The sequence below is a fragment of the Protopterus annectens genome, chromosome 15.part0 (genome assembly GCF_019279795.1).
Source record: "Protopterus annectens isolate FY-2018-M chromosome 15.part0, PAN1.0, whole genome shotgun sequence".
Taxonomy (NCBI): domain Eukaryota; kingdom Metazoa; phylum Chordata; order Ceratodontiformes; family Protopteridae; genus Protopterus; species Protopterus annectens.
Genome location: NC_056749.1, coordinates 517,435,766 through 517,463,655, shown reverse-complemented (window position 1 = coordinate 517,463,655; position 27,890 = coordinate 517,435,766).

Here is a 27,890-nt window from a genome sequence, read left to right as displayed (position 1 = left end):
TACTATAAATGTGTTGGTAAATGTGCTTGTTAGAAGCATTACTGATCTTTCCGATATAAAAAACAGAACATTTTCTACAGATGGCAAAATAAATGACTCTTTCAGTAAGACAGTTAAATCTGCCACCTTTATCATATTCTCTAATTTCATCATATAACCAGCCCTCATAATTACACTCTATATAACTACATTGTTTACACCATCCACATCTTAATTTTTTTGGGAAGCCAATAGAATTACTGTTGGGTTTATTTTCCAACATACTCTTAAAATGACTCCTTCTCTTAAAAGTAAATGACAGTTTAACATCTTTAAGCCTCATCACTATCAATAATAAACCAATTTTTCAAAATTATATTTTATATCTCTTTTGCATCCAATGAATAATGAAGCATCATATTTGTATGTTAATCTATGGCTGATTCAGTGCTAGGCTGCCTATTCCCACTGTTATTAAAACCCTTTTTTAATAATTGAGCCGTAAATATTATCATGCTGATTCCAGACTTGATCAGCTACCTCTTCCACCATTGAAATGGGGTAATTTAATTCTAAAAACATCTTCTTTAGGGAAATAAATTTCCCATAACAGATATTATCATCTGTTGTTAGCCTCGACACCCTTATAAACTTGCTTTTCACTATCCCCTTTTTTTTGGTGGTAGGGATGACAACTGGAGAAGAACAAATACAAATTATAGTGGGTAGGCTTTCTATATATCCTTGTTGCAAAATTACCAACCATAGAAAGTGAAATTTTAATATCCAAATATGTAATTTCATTAGCATTTATATAATGCATTAATTCCAAAAAATCTATACTCAACTGCATCTGTCTCATAAATTCATTAAATTGATCTATGCTACCTTCCCATAATATTAACAAATCATCTAAATACCTGTAATAGGCTTTACAAAACTTAAATAACGGCAGCTGGAAAAGGCAAGTTAATTCCCACCTCAATAAAACCCCATTAGCAAATACTGGGGCACAAATAGCACCCATTGCTACCCCGGAACACAGTTTATAGTATTCGTTACAAAACACTAAAAAGTTATTAGATAATACAGTTTCCATAAATTCATGCACTAATACTTCATCATTCTCTGATAATCCGCCATAAATTCTAATAATCTCGTCAAGCCATAAAAGTCCAGTTTCCTGTGGAATAATAGAGAATAAATTCTTGATGTCACAGGTAATGAGCAAACTGAAATCTTGGTCAACCAATCTAATTTTATCTAATAAATCCCATGAATCACATAAAATATGCAAAAATGGTTTTAATAAATTTTTAAGTTTAACATCTGTAAAATTAGCCAAGGGTTCTAGTTATTGATCCAGCAGATGCTAGCACTGGGCGTAAAGGGGGGGGGGGGTCACACATATTAGTGCAGCTTTGGAATACCAAATATTCTGGGTATAACAGGATCACATACCATCAGAAACTCATGTAAATCCTGTGAAATCTGAGCAGATAAAAATGATTCATCTAAAGCTATTCTAATAGCTCTGTACGCAATGTTTATTTCATTTAAAGACACAGATTTATACACTGAGGTATTGCATAATAAACCCAGCATTTGTCCCTGATAGTCTAGGGTGTACATTATAATTAAACCACTGCCCTTGTCAGGATGCACACATCTGATCACAGTGTCCTGAGTAATAGATGTTAAAAATTTTTTTTCATACAATGGCAGGTTGTAATAGTGGTGTTGGCTTCATTTTTGAAGTAGATCTTTAATTTCTCTTTCGCACACCCTTTCAAATGTTTGTATGGTAGGATGGAGGGGCGGATTAGCTCTACTTTTCTTTTTAAACTGTTTCCAGTCATAATATTAACACTAGCACCCTTGTTACCACCATACAAAATATAAAGGTTTAATTTCCTTGTAAATATTTTTAAGTCAAGTAATGAATACTCAATATTTGCCCTGTGTGTAGGTATGAAATTGAACCCCTTTAAAAAAAGTGTATGGTGAACGGGATCAACTGGAAATTCAGTAAAGTTATAAATATTAAATTGTTTGAAGGAAGTCACTTTAAGAGTACCTGTAGAATTGGAATAAATAACCTCGGACATCACCTCCTCCTCTGAATGTTGTTGGAACCTTGCTGTCTCCGCTGCTTCTGACTCTGGTTTCCCCTCCATGGTTTCCAGGTGCTGTTGCCATTGTTCTCTTATCTCTGATGATTGGCAATACATTCAGACCACCTGGGGGGAGGGGAGGAGGGGTCCCTAAAGGGGCATGCATCTCTTCACTCTCACTGAATTGTACAGCACCATGGTCCCCACCAATATCTAAATTGTCACCATTCTTATAAAAAGGAACAGGATACACAGTTTTCTTTAAATAATCAGCATCATCTCTAGCCAATATTCTGGCTTTCCTGTCCCTGGACACCACTATTTTCCACTCAACTTGTATAAAAATGTTTTCATATTCAGTTTTATAGTGGGTGAAAAATCAAATCTTGAGTTATACAACTCACAAATTTTTGCACTGTGTTTTTCAATTTAATGTATCACCTTCCATTTTTCCTAATGATAATTTTAATCAGGCCTAAGCCAGTCTGGTTGAACAGTTCTAAAAGTTCCAAATGAAATATGCTATTAGTGACCATCCCCTGTGGATACCTTCACATCTGGTGTCCCTTAGGAACATGGCCTCTCTTAACACTCTCGCCCTGGAAAACATTGACTAATTGTACTGATTCAAATTTAAACAAGTGTTTCTCCAAAAGGTGGATTTGTTCCGGCAAAGTTAGATGTTTACCATTGTTAACTGTACCACCAACCTGCCAATCCAAAGATGCTGGTGCATCCAACCATCTGTTAATCTTTGATGGGCAGGTATAGTCATTCCCAGCTCTCTCATTCATGTGTTGTTGTACATTAACATTCCCTCCAGTGGGAATATTACCTAGAGTCTCCAATTCTCGACCAACTTTGTTAATTAAGAGTTTCTGCCTCAGGGAGTTAGTCACTTGCGCATAACTTGTGTGAGTTGCTGTATAAAAAGCTTTAAATCAACATTGCCTGATGGAGAAAGCCCAGCTGGGTTCAGGAATAAATCCTGTGAATCCCTGGGAGCCATGTTGCACTCTCCAAAACTCCACAAAATGAAAAAAACAATACAGAGAAGTGCAATCCCAGTAAAATTGCTCAAATGTAGTAAAACCAGGCATAGCCAGCCTTAGGAATAGGCCAACTAGGTGGCCGCCTAGGGAGCTGTTCTAGCAGAGACGCTTTTCCAGTATTTATCTGGTGTACGTATACGAGGATGGGGGCACCGGGTGGTGTGGTAGGGGGAACCGTGGAGCCCTTTTGCCTAGGGCAACAGTTGACCTTAAGCTGCTCCTGAAACCAGGTGCTCCAAAGGACCAGGACAATTTTCCTGAATACACTTTATTAACCAGACTTAAAATTCACTACATAAAATAATGTGGCATGGTTTAGCGCTTTCATCAATCACATAATGACATCATCAGAACCATATCCTCCCAAACAGCTCAGCAATATATACAGTTACAAACAGACACACCCCTGTAATCAGCCAATCATATGCATTTAAAAAGAAGATATACCCAAATTAGAATGAACTGTAAACACTGCATTGATACAATAAAATCACATTACACCAAAAAAAATCACTATATAAAATGTTACTTAAACCTCCGTTGACCTATCTTTCAATTTACTAACTATTGAAATTGTTTAATTTACGCCAGGAAATACTGTTGTGTTAAACTTGAGTTGCCAAAACTTGTTAATGTGTACTGGCTTTGAAATATTTAAGTTTTTATTGTCGTACAAATAAAGGTGGCAGCATACTGAGGTGATTGGAAAAATAAATTAAGAAGGGGGATGTTTTGGCAGCTCAAGCTTAATGCAACAATATTTCCTGGCTTAAATGAAACAATTTCAATAGTTGTGATTTTATTGTATGGTTCTGATGATGTCATTATGTGATTGACGAAAGCGCTAAACCATACCACGTTATTTTATGTAGTGAATTTTAAGTATGGTTAATAAAGTGTATTCGGGAAATTTGTACTGGTCCTTTGCAGTACCTGGTTTTACTACATTTGAGAATTTTCACTGGGATTGCACTTCTCTGTATTGTGTTTTTGTTTTGTGGATTTTCATAGAGTGCAAAATGGCTACTGGGGATTCATAGGATTTATTCCCAAACCCAGCTGGGCTTTTTCCATCAGGCAACATTGATTTAACGCTTCTTATACAGCAACCCACACAAGTTACGCGGCAAGTGACTAACTCCCTGAGGCAGGAACTCTTAATTAACAATGTTGGTCAAGAATTGGAGAATCTAGGTAATATTCCCATTGGAAGGAATGCTATGGTACAACAACACATGAATGAGAGAGCTGGGAATGACTATACCTGCCCGTTACAGATGATGAAGCGATATAATCGCGAAAGTGCTTACTTTTAATGTTTTATTTTATTTTGAATAAACATTTTGCAGTACTTAGCCATGTTAGTGCTGTATTTGTTGTTATTTTTTGGTTTACGTATCTTCTTTTACCACACCTCATCCTGTTCCTGTGTTTTTATCCAATCATGACTGATTGAAAGCTGTGTTCTTTGGTATTGGGCAGTCAATTTATTTTTTTCTCCCATTCAGATCGACATCAATGGACTTCAGTGCCTCTTCCTGTTTGTTGGGTCTGCCTGTCTATTAGGGCTGGGGCTGATGAGGAAGTTGAGGCATCCATGGACTGTGTCATATTGCTGCTATTTTTTTTTTAACTTATGCACATGGTCCTGTTATATCTATTGGGTGGACATGTGACAAGAATATGCTAGTGTGTCAACCTCCACCCCCATTTCTGCAGTAACTTAGCCAGTATCCTTCACATTTTCTACATTAAGGACATTGACCCCTACCCCATGTCCACAGGCACTAGCAGAGACCAATTGTGAGGAGCATCTAAGCAAATGTCCCTTCCCCTAATGGATGGACATGTCCGTCCTTACTTGCCAGAAGATTGTTGTAGCTTGTGTGGAGGATCTGGAAACAGTGTGGTCATTATTTCCTTAATTTTCTCTAAATTTAAACACCATATGTGCACAGAGAATGTCACTATAGCTTGTGTAGGGGCTGGGACAGTGTGATCAGTACTTTAACATGTCTCACAAATCTCAGGGGAGTGAACAGAAGGTCACTATGCTTGTACCGGGGCTAGGAACAGTGTGATCATTATCTCTTTAACTTTTGTGACAAACCTCAGAAGTAAAAAAAGGATTAGCATCTGATGAAGTGTAATATTTATTATTTATTTATTATCATGTATTTATTTATTTGTTTTACATTTGTTTAGCAGGAAAGCCCGACTGAGTATGGATCCCATTTTCTTTGGAGGCCCGGGGAGAAATGCTCCACAAAGATTAGTAAATACAATACACATGTTAATAAAGTACAGTGCAGAGACGAAAGTTAATAAGGTACAGTTTCAAGGCCAAGAAAGGAGCAAAAAGTAAATATACTATAAGGAACACAGTGTGTTACTATAAACAATACAGTTGAAAGGACATTTTGTTCAATTATTTGGCTACATTCATCAATGGCTAATACAGTAAACACACATTGATTAAGAGTATAGAAAGGAGTTGTTGCAAGCTTTCCTAGAAGATTAAGGTATGATATCATCTAATTAAATGAAACTATCCAGGGTCAGAATACTTACATAACCAAGAACTATTTAAATGGGACTGGAGGAGATTTTGAAATTATTTTTGTTTTCAGTGGTCCTAGTATTTATGGGGATAGTATTCCATGGTTTTGCAAGAGAAATGGAAAGCAGGGAGTCCCCAGAGCTATTGCTGCTTTTGCCTATGTCAGCCAATGCTTTACTGGTAGATCTTAATAGGCATTTGTTAGAGTAGATATTAAGTAGACCTTGAGAGCAGGAACTCTATTGGGATAATATAGAATTTGGTGGGCTATTGTAAGCTGGTTATTTGTGAGCAGGTTGGGTAATTCTAGCAAGATAGTTGCTTGATTGCTATGCAGTGATGTGTCCTGAAGGATGAGTCAGCGGTAAACCTAGCTATTTTATTATAGCAGGCATTTAGTTTGTTAAAGTCTGCTTTGTTTAAGTTGATGAGTATGGGAGAGGCATATAGGAGTGTGGATAGTAGGTGGGTTCTTGCGATGGTGGCTTTACTGTCATTGGTGAAGTACTTTTTGTATCTATATAGGGTTCCGAGTTTTTTATGGACTTTTTTTATTGTCTATGCAATGTGCATATTGAATTTATGTTGTGATCTATGATAATCCCTAGACGTTTGGTGTGTCGGACAGGTGTGATAGTGGTGTTATTAGCTGAGAATATTGTGAATGGTGGTATGGGGTCTAAGGTTTTAGTGGGATAGAATATCATTAGCTGTTTTTTATTGGGGTTAAGCATTAGCTGAGAGTTGGCTAACCTGGTTTCAACAGCAGTAATTCCTGGAGTTGAGGGAGTGATGGGGTGGAACAGATTAGAGTGGAGTCACCTGCTTACTGGACTAGAGTGGTGTACCATGTAGCTTTGTGGCGTTGGTTTGCGAATATGTTGAAAAGAAGATGTTCAAGAATGGATCCTTGTGGGACCCCCTAAGGTGACAGGTAGGAGGGGAGATAAGGAGTTTTGCCATTTTGCTGCTTGTTGGCAGTTGGTTAGATAGTCTTGAAACCACACTAGTGTGGAGTGGCTGAGATTAAAACTGAAGAGAGTAGCAAGGAGTTTGCGATAGGAGACAGCATCGAAGGCCTTGGAGAGATCTAGGAATACAGTGGATACTAGGTTACCATTGTTTCAATGTTGGTTTACTGTGTTGATAAAGCTAAAAAAAGCTGTGGTAGTACTGTGATTGGGATGGAATCCATGCTGGGTGTTGGTTAGTAGTTTATTAGTGAGAAGATAATGCATTATTTGGAAATGTAGACATTTAGCGAGGATTTTAGATAAGGGGGATAGAATGGCAATTGCATGGTAATTAGATAGTTCCACAGAGTTACCTCCATTGTGGAGTGGTATTATATGTGAAACTTTACACAGAAAAGGAACACTTTATTCTGATAAAGAGCAGTTAATGAGCATGGAGACTGGGTATGAGATGGCTTTGGCTGCGATCTTTAAATATTCAGCAGGTAATTTTTTGGTGGCCAGGGTTGTGGGTTTAAGCCTATTTAGGTATTTCTTTATTGTGCTAGTTGGGACAGGCTTCAAGGAGAAGAGGTTTTGGTCTGCTGGTACGGAGGATAGCTTTGGATGTGAAGAGGGAGAACTATTATTGGTGAGGGTTGGGATGGATTTGGTGAAGTGTTTGTTGAATTGGGTGGCAATATTATTGGTGGTGGTGCCAATGTTAGGGGGTGGAGTACTGGTCTTTTCTGGTTGTAGGATTTTATTAATGGCAGCCCAGAATTTTTGTGGATTATTTTAGTGTTTGGTTTGAATGCATATATAGTGGTTCCTTTTGTCTCTCTTAATTTGTTTTTTTACTTTGTTCCATAGTTCCTGGTATGCTGTCTATTAGTTTTAGTTTTATTTTGATGCCATGAGTCCCATGCTTTATCTCTTTGTTTTAGTAGTAGACGGCATCTCTGGTCAGCCAGGGGGCATAGATGGATTTAGTTCTGATAGTTTCAAGATGATTTAGAATGTTTAGGAAACTGTTACTGAAGTAGTCTATAGCACTTTTGAGGGGGATAGATGATAGTGGTCTCCAGTTGCATTGATTAAGTGCAGATATGAAGTAATGTGTTTTGACATTCTTTGTGTACTGGATTTGTTGATGGTAAAGGATTTTAATGGATTCACTTGGTGCTTAATTAGGTTTACCTTTACAACAGTGAAACACAGTGGTGTGATTACTCATATAAGTGAACTGTAACCACGAAAATCAAAACAGCGACTGTTTTCAATGCTCGAAAATCAGCAAATCAAAAAGTAGATTAGCTGATTTTTGAACATTAATGTTGAAAAGAAAATGAAGTGTAAAGCAGAAGGCAAGCCCTCCTGCAGCCCCCATGTGGGGGGGCTGCACCCACCACACCCCCGTGCTTTAATATTCTAACTCTGAGATTGCACTACAGTGGAGAAAGGGACCATTTTCCAGTCCCCACTATAGTGCAATTCTCCCCAAAATGCCAAATCTGCAATGAGCGAATGTCACTGTGCATTCACTCATTGCACATTCAAACCTTTTTCCATTTGGCATTAGCAAACTTTGCAAATGGCCTTTCGGACAATTGCTGTTCGCCCTTGTGCAAAACACACACATGAAGGTAAACTGCCTAATTATAAAGGTGGGAAGGTGGTCGTTGAGGGTGTCTGGGAGGAGGGAGCCTAACAGGTAGGATTGAGATGGTATGTTAGTAAGGATCCAGTCTAGGATGGACCCCTTTTTTGATGCTTTATCTACCTGTGTTGTGGTTTTGATTAGTTGAGTGAAACCATGGAGGTTAATATAGTTAATGGGTGGAACGAATTGCAGGAGGACCAGTCGGTGTTAACATCACCTAGTATGATTGTTTCTTGGGGAATTTTTTGGGATGTCCAGTCTAGAATGGATTCTACTGTGTTAATGTTATTGCTGGGAGGGTATAGGTACCAATTATATGTAAGTGCTTTTTTGAGTTGATTTTCAGCTTAGTGAACATAGTTTCTGCATTATTGAACTTGGATTGTTCGTTTGCTAATGATTCAGTGGTCAGGTTGATTTTGAAGAGGAGAGCAATGCCTCCACCTCTTTTGGATATTCTGTCTTGTCTAAGGACGTTGTAACCATGTGGAACAAAGTCATTATTATTGTTTAGTGGCTGTTTAGTTATACACACAAAAGCACTTACCCTTATTTTCTGTTTGGATTAAAGAGAGGTTTATTTGTCCCTTGGCTGAGATGTTTTTTTTCTTCATATTTCCTCATTGATCCATTCCTAAATATAACAGCATCCAGGGTCATACAGCCTGGAAGCAACTAACCAGTTTTTAATGAACTACTTATATGAGTTGGGATCACTGGACTCTACAGTTATTGATATAAACAATAATTCCTAGTATAAATGTATTTCTGTTAGTGATAGAATATGCATGCAATTAACTTTTTATTGCATGTGTAGTTAAATGATGATGGCAGATTGACAAAAATGCTTTAAGAAAGTGATAGAAAGAATAGCAGAGTGAGTAGAATTGTGACGTATGGAAGCATATTTGCAGTAAGGAAAAAAACTCACTTCTCTTAAATAGGGAACCATGATAATATGTGGGGAAGTAGCGATCCCTGATGGATTAATCAGCCAGGCTCCATGATATTACAGGAAAAAGCCTCAACTACAAGTTGCACAGCCTGAGTTTGTGCAGTGGCTTAGGTGAGTGAGGATTACATTTATTATCTGCTGAGGCAAGATGGGAAGAATAGGAATGCCAGCTGATGCCAGCTTGCCAATCCCTTGGGAAAGGAGTGGTGGTCTAGTAGGCTGCCCATCACAGGAAAGTAGAGGCTTGCAGCTAATGAAAATACAGCCAGGATGAGGGACATGGGTTTGGTACACCCACAAATATGATTGTAGCTTTCAGTCCATGTGTATGTCTTTGTGTATTTATGCATGTATGTACATGCATGTTCACAAGGAAGTGTAGAAGTTCCATATAATTTTACAAGTACTCAAGTTAGCTACCTGGGATGGTGTTAAGAGATTACAAAGAACATGGCCACATAGACTACATCTGGAAGGATATGGCCTAGTATGCAATGAGGAGTGCTGTGTGAATCCCTTGACATGGAAACAGTTTGGAGCCATTCAGAGACATGAATAACCAGTTTATGGTGTGGTACTGAGCCCTCAGGACAATGGGGCCAAGATACCATCCCCTCAGCTCCTCCATGGTTGCCTGAACGATCACCTACTTTGGGTGTCACTTACTTGGTACAAATACAGTCTTCTGTACTGAAACCAAATGTGTTCAAGACCTATGGGGGAATTACAGCCTATAGATATGAAGAAAGTAAAGTTGAAAAAAAAAATTCAGTGGATAACCGAAACATCAAAATGTGTAAAGATGAAACTATACAACAGGCATAATGTAACATGACCCACACTGAGTGAATGAACAAATCCTCAGTAGAATCAAACTGGGTTGAAAAGCAGTTTACATTACAGAAAAGTAACCTAATAAAGAACAAAGTTTTAATATCCATAATACATAAGGGAGGAGCAATTGTTTGTAAAAGGAAAGTTCATATGCAAAACACAATAGATATTAAAATGGTGTAGAGTATTTCCTAAAACATGCTGTACAAAAGGATATAGAAATTATCAGAACGTGAGTAGTAGTAAAAACAATCCTGTTTGGTGGAAGAAATCCTTACCAGGTGATGTCACACTGTCGAACATAGCTAGGATGTGTATGAGACATATCCTCTTTGGTCACTAGAATTAGTTATTGCTTCCTGACATTCTTAACTTTAGTGGAACTTTCCAGTAGGTTTGTAAATATGTGCAGTGCTTCTAAAATATTTTGATTACTTTGTCCATGGAATTTAATTTTTTTGTGGTGTTACATGATTGGCCTGAATTTAAGCAACAGCTAGCATATTTACTGGAAAAGCTCACCCAGACTCTGCTACGGCTTGCTGTGAGGGGAAAGGTTAGTTTGCTTCTGATTTCTTGTACTTTGTATTACTTTATTGCCTTTTTCTATTTTGTATACTGCTATTTGTTTTCTTTAGACTGTTTTACTTGTATTATGCTTATAATTGCATATTAAAAGCTGAAAAGAGAACACAACTCTGTCTCTTGTGAGTCAGACAGAATTTTTCCCACCTGCCCACACTGTTACTGTTGTGTTCTTAAACACCACTGTCTTTCTAGTTGCGTGACTCTTATGTTAATTTGACCATATATCTCCTTCCTTCTCAATTTTCACTGGCTGATGCGAGTAAGCACAAAATTATAATTTTGTGAAATCACTCCCCTTCAACTATTTAAATTTATTGCCATCCACTGTACTCCGTAGTACCAGAATACAAAATCGCTCACCACTTTCAATCTATCTTGCTTTTTTAAAATAGTGGCTCTCCACTTAGCTAAAACTTAAGTTACCCACTTTCATATCTAACTGCTTAGTGCACACTGCAGTGTTTAGGATAAACCATTTTTTTTCATTTTACCTTTAAACATCTATTGCAAGACCACCAGTTATTGAAGAAACACCATTCTGTCAATCAGTAGTCATCTTGGGAATAGTGCTTCTGTGTTCCCCTGGTGAAAGAAGAAATGCAGGGACATTGCTTCCTGGAGACTGTTGATCACCAGAAAGCTTAATAGCTGCTTTGTAGGTGACGGCTTGGAATCTGTGCTTATATTCTGTTCCTGGTGAGAAAAGGAGTAGAGTGCATTGATTCCTGACTGTTTCTGGTTGGAAAGTGAGTGTCTGTGCTTAACGTTCCTGATTGGTATGGTTGCTATTCAAGGCATCTTCCAGAAAAAGGATACAAGCCTACAGACCCTTGCATCATCTGGGACAAGACTGCAGATCACCAAACAAGCTGTGGCCTGCTTCTCTTCTTGGGATCAGTGCTAACATTTTGCTTCTGGTGAGAGAAGAAGCAAAGTAGCATTTTACCCCAACTCAGTGAAGCTGTGCTGAGACCAGCATTATTAGTAGCCAGGCAGTAGCCATTGATGCGACTCCCCTCTTTTCATCATTCCTGACAAGCTAATTCTTTATTTTCAGTAAGTACTGTTTGATTTCTTTCTAACATCAGAATATCTGCCAAAATACGTCATCCTTAAGTTTTTAGGTTCTACCTATTAGTTTCCCCTCGAGAGTTTGGCAGTGCTCTGTACAGTCACAGACACCCTGAGTGACATTTTTCCTGTAAATCACAATTGAAATTTCTCCAATATCTAGTTGCACACAGGACAACTAGTTTGCAGTGACAAGCACTGTCCGCATAGTTGCAAACTGGATACTCCTGACAGTGATTGATAGTTTCACTATAACTGTCTAATCAATAAAAAAGGGTCTGTTGCCATGGATATGAACTTTCCTACTGTTTCCATTATTGGCTTGGCGGATATGGACATACTGAGGCAATGTAAAAATTGTCTCATGTTTACTGACAACCAGTTAATTCTCAAACTGATACGGTATGTGACAGATGTATTTACACAATGTCACTGGAGGCAAAGCACTCACATAAAAGCACTCCTAATTTTAATAAGGTTGTCAGTAGTACACACACTGCACCCATCATTCACAATTCAAAGCAGACATATCAACCCACATATGCTGAGGCACTTACATATAACCTTCCTAAACCACAAAGACCTCCTAGACGAAGTGCACATAACAAGTACACTCTGCAACCCCAAATGCAGTGTTTCAGAACAACACTCACATCAACACATAGAGCTATATCTCATGGAGCCTCTACCTCTAAGCCCATAAGACAAGCCACCACAGAATCCAACATTTTAGTCATTGGAGACTCCATTGTGAGACACATTGATGTTCCTCTCACCAGGCTGATTAAGGAGAAAGTTACGGCCAGTTGCTTATCAGAGGCTAAGATCTGCACATTATGCATGCACTCAGATCACTGGACCATAGTTACCAGTATGACTCAGTCATAGTCCATGTGGGAGTAAATGACCTGAGACATACCTTTCTAGACTATATGAAGAGAGATATCATGGAGCTCTCAGAATATGTGTCTCAGGTTGGTATGAGCATAGCATTGAGCAGCATTTTACCTTCTCCAAGGATGTTGCCACAATATGAACAAAATACGGTTGACTTTAATAATTGGCTTAGTTTCTGGTGTCATTTTAAGAGGGTGCAGTATTTGTCAGTATGGAAGAAGATGGTCAACAAACCATGCTGCTTTGCCAGGGATGGTCTGCACCTCTCCCCTCTAGGCTTTCGAATATTAGCTAAAATATTGTCTTCCACAATAGTGATTTTTTAGGCAATGCCAAACTGAAATTAATTCTGACATAGCAAATCAAAACCAAGAAAATGTAAAGGTATTACTGCTCAGTGCTAGGAGTTTAAATAAAAAACTCCATTCCCTAGAAGCTATCTCTTTACCCTAGATAATGCTGACATATGTGCAGTCACTGAGATATGGTTTAAAGCCATGGAGAGCAAACTGACAGTGCAAGGTTATAATGCCTTCCACACTTTTAGGCCAGCTACTTCACAGGCAGGGACTAAAGGTGGCTGTGTCTCTATTTACATAAAAAATAAATATACTACAAGGCTGGTCAAACAAGACAATGCACTTAAGCTGCTCCATGTTCAAATCACAATACTGTATATATACCACTTCCTTGCAAGCTATTATGCATTTCTCTCATACAGTCTTTTCAATAAGACAGATGTTTTTACTCCTACCAATAAGCTGGCATATAAAGTACAGACGACAGTGGTGAAAATTTCTGTAGGGAAGGCTCCCCAGCTATTCCTTTGGACACTTTAATACAAAGAGGAATTTCTATGATTTGGGCATACTGGGTATAAAAAAATATGGGGTCTGTATTAAATTATCAAAGAGGCATTACAGAGAATGCCTCTTCATCGACACGAAAAGAGCGAACCGCGAATTACGCGAACAGCCGAATCACCAAATTCGTTTTTCGGGGGAAAAAAATCACTGATCTGGCCAGAAACGATATACCACAAACAAATAACTCAAACTGGGGAGCTTTGCCCCCCACACCCCCCTAACTAAATATACCAACTCAGAGATCGCACTACACTGGGGAAAGGGGAAAATTTATGCTGATTTGCGTAATTCACGCTTCGCTCTTTTCATGTCGATGAAGACGCATTCGCTGTATTGCCTCTTCGATAATATGATATAGACCCAAAAATATGTAACAGCTCAGAATAGACTCAATATTTTAACTATTTAAAGTAGTTCATATCCATAGTATAAGATCTTGAAAAATATATGTGATTTCAAAGATATTTAGTATGAAATGTTATTAATAAATCAAGAAAATGGAATCAAAGATTCATTTAATGTGTAGACAGAACATTTTTATTTCTCTAATAATTTTTCTGCCTATAATATAAAGTTATCTATCTGCTATATAGTTTATAATCCATGACTGTGTGTACGTATCACAGGATTTGTCCAACACTGATGTGCTTTGATCACAAGGGAAAGCCCCTGTGATTAGGCAATGCACTTAAGCTGCTCCATGTTCAAATCACCATACATAAAATCCAATACCACTTCCTTGCAAAATATAGGTTCCCCTCTATGACCCAGGAAACCCATACCATGTATTTAAACTTACTAGAAACATTAACCATCCAACCAAATACCATATTCATGGGTGACTGTAATTACCACACTATTAACTGGGAATCCTATACAACACCAAATATACATGCACATAGATTCCTGGATTTTTTAAACAAAAATTCCCTGGATGAGATAGTCAAAACACCAACCAGGGGTGCAACCATACTGGATCTGGTCCTCATATTGACAACACACCCCTTAGATTTGACCCAGTAGTCAGGGACGTAGGAACCCACATAGATAGTAATCTAGCCTTTGACCATCACATGACTACACTGGTGAGGAAGTAATTCTATGTTGCGCAACTTATAAACAAAGGTGTGGCATCTAAGTTCAAGGAAGTCATTGTTCCACTGTATTTGTCATTCATCAGACCTATCATTGAGTACAATGCCCCCTTTGGTATGTACCTAAACAGGCATATCCAATAACTGGAACATCCATAGAGGTTCCTCCCTAAAACAAGTAAAATGTCCTATGCAGACTGCCTCAAGGCCCTATCCTTGTATCCTGTCTCCTACAGGCTTTTGAGCAGAGACTTATGCCTGACATACAGGGCATTGTCAGACTCCACTCTAATGGACGTCCTGCATATCCACAAAACAAACAGCACCAGAATTACCCATTCTAAAGACTTAAATCTTGCTTGTGATATAAATAGGACCTGCTGGAGAGATAGATATGTATCCCAGAGACTACCCTGCCTATGGAGCAGGCTCCTCATTCATGTGAAACAGAGTTCCTCCCTAACCCAATTCAAGTGCTACTTGGACAATTGGATGGGAAACAGGAAATTCATCCCTGGTTTGGCACCTATGTCTCTAATGGACACAGGTAACTTGTAAATGGTTCATCTCCCAGGCCCATGCTTACACTTATCAAGGGTATCAGAACTTGTCAGAGATTTGGGATGCATGGCTAGGCTTAAAAAGGTCCTTGTGGTCATTAGCCTAGTAAACACCCATGAAACTATATGTGTCAAAGAATGTAGTTTTGATGCATAACTATGCAGTAATTTGGAATGACAATTTCTAAAGAAATTTCCACACCAGCATAAACACAGACACAATGATCATCCAACTGAACAGATAGCTGTCAAAGATATTAACTGTTATCTTTGTTCATATTAAGCAAGTGTTGTCCCATCACATGAAACACTAATGACTGTATATGTGAGTGATACTGATTTAAGCTATCACTAGGATATAATCGGTTGGCTTTTTAATATAACAGTGAATTGTCGGTATGCCTAGAATTTCTTCTTTCCCCATGGCAGTGTGACCTCAGAGGTGGTATTTATAAGTAGTAGGGGGATGGGGTGCAATGGAGGTTTGCATACCTGCAAAAATGCTTTTTCATGTGTTTTTTTAACTTCTAAATGTTGTTCATGTTCAGAAGGTTTTGCTGTATTGTGAATACCTTTGTATGAAGCAATCAGTGAGCCACATTTTTGCTAGAGAGGTGACACATCACATACGGTAAACCAACTGATACAGAGGTGAACGGTGAAATTTCATATACTGAAGATGAACTAGCAGTGAACTAAAAAGTTTATCCTGATGAAGTTGGCTTAGCTCACAATAAGATGACTTGCTGAATTTAATGGACAAAAAATATAAGTACATAACTGTGTAAAATTAAAGATGTAAATACCTGGGCAATAAAGTGAGTGTGTGAAATCCTGGAAATGTCTTTGAATAGTCTGAGTAACCATCTTGCTGATGCTAAATACAATATATTGATACTGTACAGCTGTGACAGCTTGTGCTATCGGACTGCAGCCACCCCCCCCCCCCAGCTGTGTGGTACAGCCCTAATCCTCCTAACCTGCACATGGAAAGTGAATCCGGACTGCTGCCTTACCAAGTCTGGATTCAGAAAAAAGGCAGCAGACTGCTGATGCTCCAGAAGTCTATGCGGTGCTAACCGCATAGACTGGAAGGAGATCGGACTGCAAGGTCAGCAGTCTTGGTACATTCAAACAGGAAACCGGAAGTGAGCATTCCCGCGCAAACAGAGACAGCCGATACCCAGCTGCTGTGGATTACGCTCTGGGTGTGCAAACAGCTGTGGATTTACTCTATACCTGGGTGTGGATTTGTATTTTATTTTATATTTAGAAGCTGGTGCAGTTCGTGTATTTTATTTTAGATTTAGAAGCTAGTTCATGAACAGAGGGGGACAGCGTTCATGAATGCAAACTTAGACATTCAATACTCAGCTGCTATGGCTTATTGTAGTGTACTCTCTGCCTGGGTGTGGTGTGGATTTGTATTTTATATTTAGAAGCTGGTGTAGTTCGTGTATTTTATTTTAGATTTAGAAGCTGGTTCATGAACAGAGGGGGACAACGCTCGTGAACGCAAACAGAGACAGCCAATATTCAGCTGCTATGGCTTATTGTAGTGTACTTTCTGCCTGGGTATGAATGTTTATTTTAGAAATTGGCTGGTGCAGCTCGTGAATGGAGGGGGACAGCCTATACTCGGATGCTGCTACAGAGATGGCCGAGAGGATTACTGCAGTATGTGTACATTAGAAGCTAAGCTATGGAGTATGTGTGTATGTGCTACAGAGACAGCCAAGAGGATTATTGTGGTATGTGTACATTAGAAGCTAAGCTATGGAGTATGTGTGTATGTGCTACAGAGACAGCCAAGAGGATTATTGTGGTTTGTGTACATTAGAAGCTAAGCTATGGAGTATGTGTGTATGTGCTACAGAGACAGCCAAGAGGATTATTGCGGTATGTGTACATTAGAAGCTAAGCTATGAAGTATGTGTGTATGTGCTACAGAGACAGCCAAGAGGATTATTGCAGTATGTGTACATTAGAAGCTAAGCTATGGAGTATGTGTGTATGTGCTACAGAGACAGTCAAGAGGATTATTGTGGTATGTGTACATTAGAAGCTAAGCTATGGAGTATGTGTGTATGTGCTACAGAGACAGCCAAGAGGATTATTGTGGTTTGTGTACATTAGAAGCTAAGCTATGGAGTATGTGTGTATGTGCTACAGAGACAGCCAAGAGGATTATTGTGGTATGTGTACATTAGAAGCTGAGCTATGGAGTATGTGTGTATGTGCTACAGAGACAGCCAAGAGGATTATTGCGGTATGTGTACATTAGAAGCTAAGCTATGAAGTATGTGTGTATGTGCTACAGAGACAGCCAAGAGGATTATTGCAGTATGTGTACATTAGAAGCTAAGCTATGGAGTATGTGTGTATGTGCTACAGAGACAGTCAAGAGGATTATTGTGGTATGTGTACATTAGAAGCTAAGCTATGGAGTATGTGTGTATGTGCTACAGAGACAGCCAAGAGGATTATTGTGGTATGTGTACATTAGAAGCTAAGCTATGGAGTATGTGTGCATGTGCTACAGAGACAGCCAAGAGGATTATTGTGGTATGTGTACATTAGAAGCTAAGCTATGGAGTATATGTGTATGCGCTACAGAGACAGCCAAGAGGATTATTGTGGTATGTGTACATTAGAAGCTAAGCTATGGAGTATGTGTGTATGTGCTACAGAAACAGCCAAGAGGATTATTGTGGTATGTGTACATTAGAAGCTAAGCTATGGAGTATGTGTGTATGTGCTACAGAGACAGCCAAGAGGATTATTGCACTATGTGTACATTAGAAGCTGAGCTATGGAGTATGTGTGTATGTGCTACAGAGACAGCCAAGAGGATTATTGCGGTATGTGTACATTAGAAGCTAAGCTATGGAGTATGTGTGGATGTGCTACAGAGACAGCCAAGAGGATTATTGCAGTATGTGTACATTAGAAGCTAAGCTATGGAGTATGTGTGTATGTGCTACAGAGACAGCCAAGAGGATTATTGTGGTATGTGCACATTAGAAGCTAAGCTATGGAGCATGTGTGTATGTGCTACAGAGACAGCCAAGAGGATTATTGTGGTATGTGTACATTAGAAGCTAAGCTATGGAGTATGTGTGTATGTGCTACAGAGACAGCCAAGAGGATTATTGTGGTATGTGTACATTATAAGCTAAGCTATGGAGTATGTGAGTATGTGCTACAGAGACAGCCAAGAGGATTATTGTGGTATGTGTACATTATAAGCTAAGCTATGGAGTATGTGTGTATGTGCTACAGAGACAGCCAAGAGGATTATTGTGGTATGTGTATATTAGAAGCTAAGCTATGGAGTATGTGTGTATGTGCTACAGAGACAGCCAAGAGGATTATTGTGGTATGTGTACATTAGAAGCTAAGCTATGGAATATGTGTGCATGTGCTACAGAGACAGCCAAGAGGATTATTGTGGTATGTGTACATTAGAAGCTAAGCTATGGAGTATATGTGTATGTGCTACTGAGACAGCCAAGAGGATTATTGTGGTATGTGTACATTAGAAGCTAAGCTATGGAGTATGTGTGTATGTGCTACAGAGACAGCCAAGAGGATTATTGTGGTATGTGTACATTAGGAGCTAAGCTATGGAGTATGTGTGTATGTGCTACAGAGACAGCCAAAAGGATTATTGTGGTATGTGTACATTAGAAGCTAAGCTATGGAGTATGTGTGTATGTGCTACAGAGACAGCCAAGAGGATTATTGTGGTATGTGTACATTAGAAGCTAAGCTATGGAGTATGTGTGTATGTGCTACAGAGACAGCCAAGAGGATTATTGTGGTATGTGTACATTAGAAGCTAAGCTATGAAGTATGTGTGTATGTGCTACAGAGACAGCCAAGAGGATTATTGTGGTATGTATACATTAGAAGCTAAGCTATGAAGTATGTGTGCATGTGCTACAGAGACAGCCAAGAGGATTATTGTGGTATGTGTACATTAGAAGCTAAGCTATGGAGTATGTGTGTATGTGCTACAGAGACAGCCAAGAGGATTATTGTGGTATGTGTACATTAGAAGCTAAGCTACAGTGTGTGTGTATGTGTGTGTGTGTGTGTGTGTGTGTGTGTGTGTGTGTGTGTGTGTGTGTGTGTGTGTGTGTGTGTGATGCCCCAAGTGCTATATGGTGGTGGGTAGAGAACAGGCTTGAACCCTGTACCTTAGGCCCAGGTGGCAAGAGCCTGAATTCCCTACCCACCACCATTTGTAAAAAAAATTGCAGATTTTTCCCTCATACTTGTTCTGTTCCTCATAAAATCTGTGGTTTCTGTAATTTTGTGTCCTTGCAAAGTCAGTAGTGCATTGGTGCAGTGGTAGCATTGTTGCCTGACAGCTACAGGTTCTCTGGATTGATTCTTGGATGGGGTGCCTTATCTTCTGTGTGGAGTCTGCGTGCCCTCCCTGTGTTTGTGTAGGTTTCCTCTAGTGTCCTCCCATCTTACAAAGACATGTGTCTGTCTGGAGTGTTTCTCCCTGGGCCTCTGCTACAAATTAGCTTTTGTTCCAAGTCAGACATTCCTGGTTAACAAATGTTAAAAATAACACACATTTGAATATCAGACTTCATATTCTTCAGAAAGTACATAGTAACACAAAAGCTTTTATTATAGCAATTTTCTAAGTGTATAAGATGGATATTTGAAATTTGTCCCGATTTTTGGGACTCTATTCCCCCATTATTGGCTTCGTCCAGGTTTTTTGCGCTAAGGTTGAGAGCTATGGTAAGAACTGAATTCACTGAATATGTTTGGGTGCTGTATTCCCCCATTACTGGCTTTCTCCGAGTGTTTTTTGCTAAGAGGTTGAGAGCTATGGTGAGAAATGAATTAACTGAATGTTTGGGGGCTGTATTCATCCATTATTGGCTTTGTTCAAGTGTTTTGTGCTAACAGTTTGACAGCTGTGCTATGGTGAGAACTGAATTCACTAAATGGTAGCCATTTAAGTTTCCATCTTCCTCTGTCACAAAACAGCTGATTTGGCATAGTGGTATGTTGCTCTGACTGTTTTGCACAGGGTCCTGGGTTTAAGGCTTAGCAGTGAAATGTATGGTGGTAACACAGCATTTTATTCTAGCAACTTTCCAACATTATACAAGCAATATGAAGGTGTACCACTGTTAAATCTGGTAAACGCAACTGTCCCAGTAAACGGTTAATAAATCACTCAAAAATATATATGGGAGAGTGCGAAGCGAGCTTCAAAAAACTCTAGAATAACTCTGTCACCAAGAATGTTAGCATCCAAGTATATAAAAAATCCACAAGTGTGTAGAAATCCACAAATTTATTGTTTCAAAAACAAACATCAGGTAAGCACTGTCACTACGAATAGCTTCCTCAGATACTTCTCTTAATAACTAAAGTAGGACCATACATATATAGCAAGTAAAACAATTAAACCATTAACAATCATTACAATTTAAAGGAGGAATTATATATATGAAAAGATTTTATTCTAAAACACTTTTAAAAAACACAATAAAATATTAAAAGTTGATAGATGAAACAATCTAGCTAATGAATTGTATAAAAAATCAAATCTATACCTATGAAGATGTATATATAAAAAATATGTATGACAAGTGTGTAATGTATGTGCAAAATATAGATATGCATACCTATATATCTCATATATGTGTGCACACTTGTATATTACATATAGGACATGACTGTCATTTCACATTCCTACGCTGTCTTAATTTAGGTTTTATGGATGCTATTTCATTAAGCCCAGACCCTTTGTCAGCTCTTAAAAGGACTATCCATTCACTTTCCTTACTTTCTGTAAGGGTCCTAATATCTCCACCCCTTTTATTGGGAATCACAACCTCAAGAATTCTAAACAAAAAGCTATGCGATTCCCCAGACAATATAATATGTTTGGCCAATGCATTATGGTTAGATCTTTTCCTAATATGATATAAATGCTCACGTATCCTGTCTCTAAATGTACGGTTCGTCTTGCCCACATAGAAAGACAGACATGCTTGACATACTGCTAAATACACCACATTGGTGCTCATACAATCAGCATCTGCATTGGTTCTAAATATGGTCTTTAAATCAGGATGAAAAAAAGTGGCATTGGTATCAATGGAAGAACAAAAATTACAATGGCCACAGGGCTTGGTATATTCATTTTTCTTAGGGCCTATTTCAGATTTGGTAGAACAGAGTATTCTCTTCAGATTATTCTTATTTCTGAATAAAAAACGTGGTCTATCACCCACTATCTCTTTCAGGTCACTGTCAACCTGTAGGATATCCCAATGTTTTGTGATAATTCCCCTAATCTTGGAATAATCCGAGGAGAAGGGTGTTGTAAATTTAACATATCTTTCAAAATTATTCTCTTTGCTTATCCCATTGACACTATGGGGTCCAAAGTATGGTGTAGCTACTGATGAACGTAATTCATTGGCTTCTTCTAAAGTGTTTTAGAATAAAATCTTTTCATATATATAATTTCTCCTTTAAATTGTAATGATTGTTAATGGTTTAATTGTTTTACTTGCTATATATGTATGGTCCTACTTCAGTTATTAAGAGAAGGATCTGAGGAAGCTATTCGTAGTGAAAGCGCTTATCCAATGTTTGTTTTTGAAACAATAAATACGTGGATTTCTACACACTTGTGGATTTTTTATATACTTGGATGCTAACATTCTTGGTGACAGTGTTATTCTAGAGTTTTTTGAAGCTCGCTTCGCACTATCCCATATATATTTTTGAGTGATTTATTAACCGTTTACTGGGACAGTTGCGTTTACCAGATTTAACAGTGGTACACCTTCATTTTGCTTTATTTTTAACTTTTTACTGCTGTTATCAGGAGCGAGTTTTCTTTACATATATATCTTTTCGCCATAGCTGACATTGAATTAGACTATACCCCGATAGGTGAAGACCAAGGGAATAGTGTGCTCCAGAAAAGGTTTCAACAATACTTATGGACTCCGAATTTGCTTCATTACATTTTGCGAGCCTGACCACTATTGATGATGTCACCAACACGACCGACGATATGGAGAGACTGCACAAGTTCTTTGAAGAGATGGAGAAGGATTTTTTGAAATTAAAACGTCTTCAGGCACAGAGAATACATTTCCAGTTCTGCCTGAATAAGAAAATTGTTCCTCGTGGGCTACGTGTTTTTAATATGCCCAGTCAAGGACGTGAATATCCTGAATTACTGGCGAAGTGGCAAAAACTCAATATAGAGGTAAGCCGTAAATATTTACAGCTCCTCATAGACTTTTTTCTACTTGAAGAGACTGCTTTAACTTTTAACATAAATAAAGTGCAACAAACAATTTATAAGGAATATCCTGCCACCCTCGTTGAACCTTTATTCGAGAATTTGTTGGATGGCATTTCTGCCTTTGAACGTAAACTTTTACAACAAAAGAGACATAAGGCTGTCAGGGATATTAATGATTTTAAACTAGGTCACATTTTTATGTGGCCTAGAAATGGACAAAATATGTTGAATACTGATATTAAGAATGTCAACGAAGCTGTTAAAAATTCCTCTGCTTCACGGCAGGAAGATAAGAGTACAAGGTTTGAAGAGGTCTTAACTACCTCGAATGTCAATATAATGAATGAGAGTATGCATATTAGTGATGTTTTTTTAGCGTTGAATCATGAACAATCAGAATTGAATCAGGCTAGGCAGAGTTTAACATTTGACAAGTCCACAGGGAATGAGCCAAGTAAGAGTAATTCTTTTCAGTCAGTATGTTCCAATACAGACTCTACAGATGTCATACATTTGATACATCCCAGTATGGAATCTGCCAGTAATTTATACCCTGAGATACAGATTATTAAAAACAAACCTGATATAACTAAGCAAGGGTCTGAGATGGTAGTTAGACCCAAAACATCAAAAGGTCGCTCAGACACATTGAATAACACTGATATTTCTTTTCCCCTGCCAATTCGACTAGATAAAGGACTACGGAGAACACGGTCCATGAGCAGGGGGAGGCAGAAGAGGAAACACTCAGGGGAATCACAACCCCATTACACCCTAAAGAAAATGTGGAACAGAAAAAATTAGTCTATAATTTATCCAGTGTTACCCTGACTTTAGATGATATTAATTTACTGAGCAAAGGACTTAATTTTATACCTAGGAGTAAGAGCAGACTGGCTGACACTGTTATAGACTTGAAAATATTTTGTAGGAATGTGATGTTGAAATACCTACATAAAGGAGTGAACAATGGGTCAGCTAACACAAGAGAGTTTTCTTTTAAAAATCTAAGTGATTTTGTACCTATACACCATCCACTTATAGAAGCATTCTCAAAATTAACAGAGGATGAGATACATAAATATTATAGTAATTGCAATACCAAACATAGATTTGGAATGAGGGATAATTTGACTCACAAGGAAATAATTAGTCTTAAGAAATTACAGAGTGACACAACTATTGCAATCAGACCAGCTGATAAGGGTGGTTGAGTAGTGGTGATGGACACTCAGAGCTATCAGACTTCCATGGAGTGCATGCTGAATGATACTTACTATGAAGCCATTTCTATAGAGGCAGTACAGGACATAATCAGATATGTTAAGGATACTTTACTTGATATCCATAAGAGCAGACTAATAGATAAAGATCTATATGATTACCTTATTATTAAAACACCTGTTACCCCAATTATAAATGGTCTACCTAAAATACATAAGGATGCCCATAATCCACCCATGAGACCGATAGTTTCAGGTCCTGGGTGGATTACTGAGCATTTATCTGTTTATACAGAGAAATACTTAAGAAGGGTGTTGAATAACAACAAATTTGTATTAAAGGACTCAAACAGTTTCTAGTTGAGTTATATGAAAACATCAAGCAATTTGATAGCACTGATACATTTTTATTTGCTACATTTGATGTACAATCTTTATTTACGGTTATTCCCAATAGCCTCGGACTTGTTTATATAACTGAGTATTTGAGGGAACATAGTGATTACACCATAGTTTCAATAGACCTCATAGTCCATTTTATGGAACTAGTTTTGGAGAACAACTTGTTTATGTTCAAAGATGTTATATATAGATAGCTGGATGGCGTAGCAATGGGCACTCCTTGTGCCAACAGCTACGCCAATATGGTTCTAGCTTACTGGGAAGAACATGTCCTTTTTTCTGAGATTCTATTCAGAGAACATGAACATGTTGTCTTCTATCGACGTTTTGTCGAAGACCTGTTTATCCTTTGGAATGGGACCAAAGATTAACTGGAGTCCATGTTTCTTGTTATGAACAATTTGACAAATTGTTTCAAATTTACAATGCAATTCTCCACTCATAGAATAGAATTCTTAGACCTATTTATTGAGAGATTGCCTAATGAATTCATAAATACTGGTGTACATTGCAAAGCTTGTTATAGCAATTCATTACTTATGAGATCGAGTATGCACCCACCCTTTGTTTTTAAGAACATTATGAAGGGTCAAGCAATTAGAGCCTCTAGATTGAATCCCACCAACGAAGGTTTTATGTCAGAAATGGATGACTTAAAGGGAAGACTTACGGATAGAGGGTATAATATCAATGAAGTAAATATACACTTAGAAGAAGCCAATGAATTACGTTCATCAGTAGCTACACCATACTTTGGACCCCATAGTGTCAATGGGATAAGCAAAGAGAATAATTTTGAAAGATATGTTAAATTTACAACACCCTTCTCCTCGGATTATTCCGAGATTAGGGGAATTATCACAAAACATTGGGATATCCTACAGGTTGATAGTGACCTGAAAGAGATAGTGCGTGATAGACCATGTTTTTTATTCAGAAATAAGAATAATCTGAAGAGAATACTCTGTTCTACCAAATCTGAAATAGGCCCTAAGAAAAATGGATATACCAAGCCCTGTGGCCATTGTAATTTTTGTTCTTCCATTGATACCAATACCACTTTTTTTCATCCTGATTTAAAGACCATATTTAGAACCAATGCAGATGCTGATTGTATGAGCACCAATGTGGTGTATTTAATAGTATGTCAAGCATGTCTGTCTTTCTATGTGGGCAAGATGAACCGTACATTTAGAGACAGGATACGTGAGCATTTATATCATATTAGGAAAAGATCTAACCATAATGCATTGGCCAAACATATTATATTGTCTGGGGAATCGCATAGCTTTTTGTTTAGAATTCTTGAGGTTGTGATTCCCAATAAAAGGGGTGGAGATATTAGGACCCTTACAGAAAGTAAGGAAAGTGAATGGATAGTCCTTTTAAGAGCTGACAAAGGGTCTGGGCTCAATGAAATAGCGTCCATAAAACCTAAATTAAGACAGCGTAGGAATGTGAAATGACAGTTATGTCCTATATGTAATATCCAAGTGTGCATACATATATGAGATATATAGGTATGCATATCTATATTTTGCACATACATTACACACTTGTCATACATATTTTTTATATATACATCTTCATAGGTATAGATTATTTATACAATTCATTAGATAGATTGTTTCATCTATCAACTTTTAATATTTTATTGTGTTTTTTAAAAGAGTTTTAGAATAAAATATTTTCATATATATCATTTCTCCTTTAAATTGTAATGATTGTTAATGGTTTAATTGTTTTACTTGCTATATATGTATGGTCCTACTTTAGTTATTAAGAGAAGGATCTGAGGAAGCTATTCATAGTGAAAGCGCTTATCCGATGTTTGTTTTTGAAACAATAAATTTGTGGATTTCTACACACTTGTGGATTTTTTATATACTTGGATGCTAACATTCTTGGTGACAGTGTTATTCTAGAGTTCTTTGAAGCTCGCTTCGCACTATCCCATATATATTTTTGAGTGAATTATACAAGTGATGTTTAAAATGTGTCCATGTTTTTTGGGCTTTTGTCCCCCCTCCCAATAAACTTTGGCTTTTTCCAGATTTCTTTATGCTGCAAAGTTCAGAGATACAGCTGAGTGAGTAGATTTTACAAGGAGCTGAGAGCTGCAGGGAGCAAAAGTTTAGTGCTGCTTATGCTTAGTATGCTTGCATTGTTAACAGCACAACAGGTAGTATACTTGCTTTTGATGCAGAAGGCTGTGGGTTCTACTCCCACAGTAGATAGATACATGGCTGATACTGTACTTTGTTGCAAAGGGGTGGATGCTGCACTCCTTTTTGGCGAAAATACCTAGTAACTATGAACCTGTTATCAGTTTGCCATCCATTCCCTATTGCAATATTGCTAGCTTATCATTTTCTTTAGTGTAAGATAGGCAATTTATTCCTCAAGGGCAACAGGCACTTTATTTGTAGATGAAACAATGAAATATAAACTTGTTTGCTAGCAGCAAAAAAATAAAAAGTGTCCCTTCTTTGACAGGTTCCCAGCTGTATTGTGTGGCTATTTTATATTTTTGCATCACATTTTTGGTCCATTTTTTCATAAAATTGTGTTTTTTTTGGCAAATTAGTGGCAAATCATTAAAGACTGATGTTAGAAAATAATGACAGACATTTCGGTTTCAGATTTCATACCCTTCGGAAAAGACATACTAATGCAAAACCTACTATTCTATTATATTTCTAAGTTTATAAGAGCAATATTTAAAAATTGTCCTTATTTATGTGCCTTTGTCCCACTTCTATGTATGGCTTTGTCCAGATTTCTTGCTGTGAGTTTGAGAGGTATGACAAATGTGTCAGGGCCATTGCAGTCAGCCAGACATTTCAAATTGTGACATACTTGTTGCACCCCACTCCCCCATGTACTGACTCTGGATGTGTCTAAGCAAGGTAAGGAGCAGTTATGCAGTGTAAATGTGCAGACTATCCCCCATCCAAGGTAAACACAAGTACTACAGTGGCTTTTCATCTGTCCTTGATTTTGCAGAATGTTCTGGTTTCTGTCATATTTTTATACTGTTGATTTATGCTTATTATTATTCAGAAAGTGCCTGTTGCTCTGTGTTTAAGTAGCAATCCTTTAATGACCATCAGGTAAGCTTGTCTGAGATTGTAAGATGCAAGTAAGTTTTAATAAGCATACTGTTAAAGAATTGCCAACATTGAAAGCCTTTCTGTTGTTGCCATGCAGAGAATACTTACATAACTAGATAACGTATAAGCCTTGGGTATTGAAATGCATATGACAGTATTTGTAATAAAGGACAGAATTAAATTATTTTAAGAAGCTCATTACAGGCTTTACCTGCAAACTAAACAAAATGCAAATCTATCATGTGTGGTTCATATCCTGTGCAGTAATCCTTTAAGCAATGTATGTTGAGCTTGTTTCTTGTTTGCTTTTCATTTTTTACTTTGATCATGTTTTCCCCATGAAACAAGTAGATAGTTGTTGTCAGGCAGCAGGTCTTTTTTGGATAAGAAACATTTTTACAAGTGGGGGTATCACAGAGATTGCTACTTTCAGCATGTTACTTGGTACTTTAATAAAGCTGAATTTAAATTATAATTAGAACTGGAGTGCAAGGAGAAGTGGTTTGAGTTGAGTGCTGCTTGTTTTTCTTATACTTGATTTTGATTGGCATTCCAGTAATGTCTTTAAAAAGTAATTTATTTTTTCATGTCTCACAACCTTTTTGTTTCCATCTAGATATTAAGTAAGCTGTCATGCAGCCAATGGATTGAAATATGTTT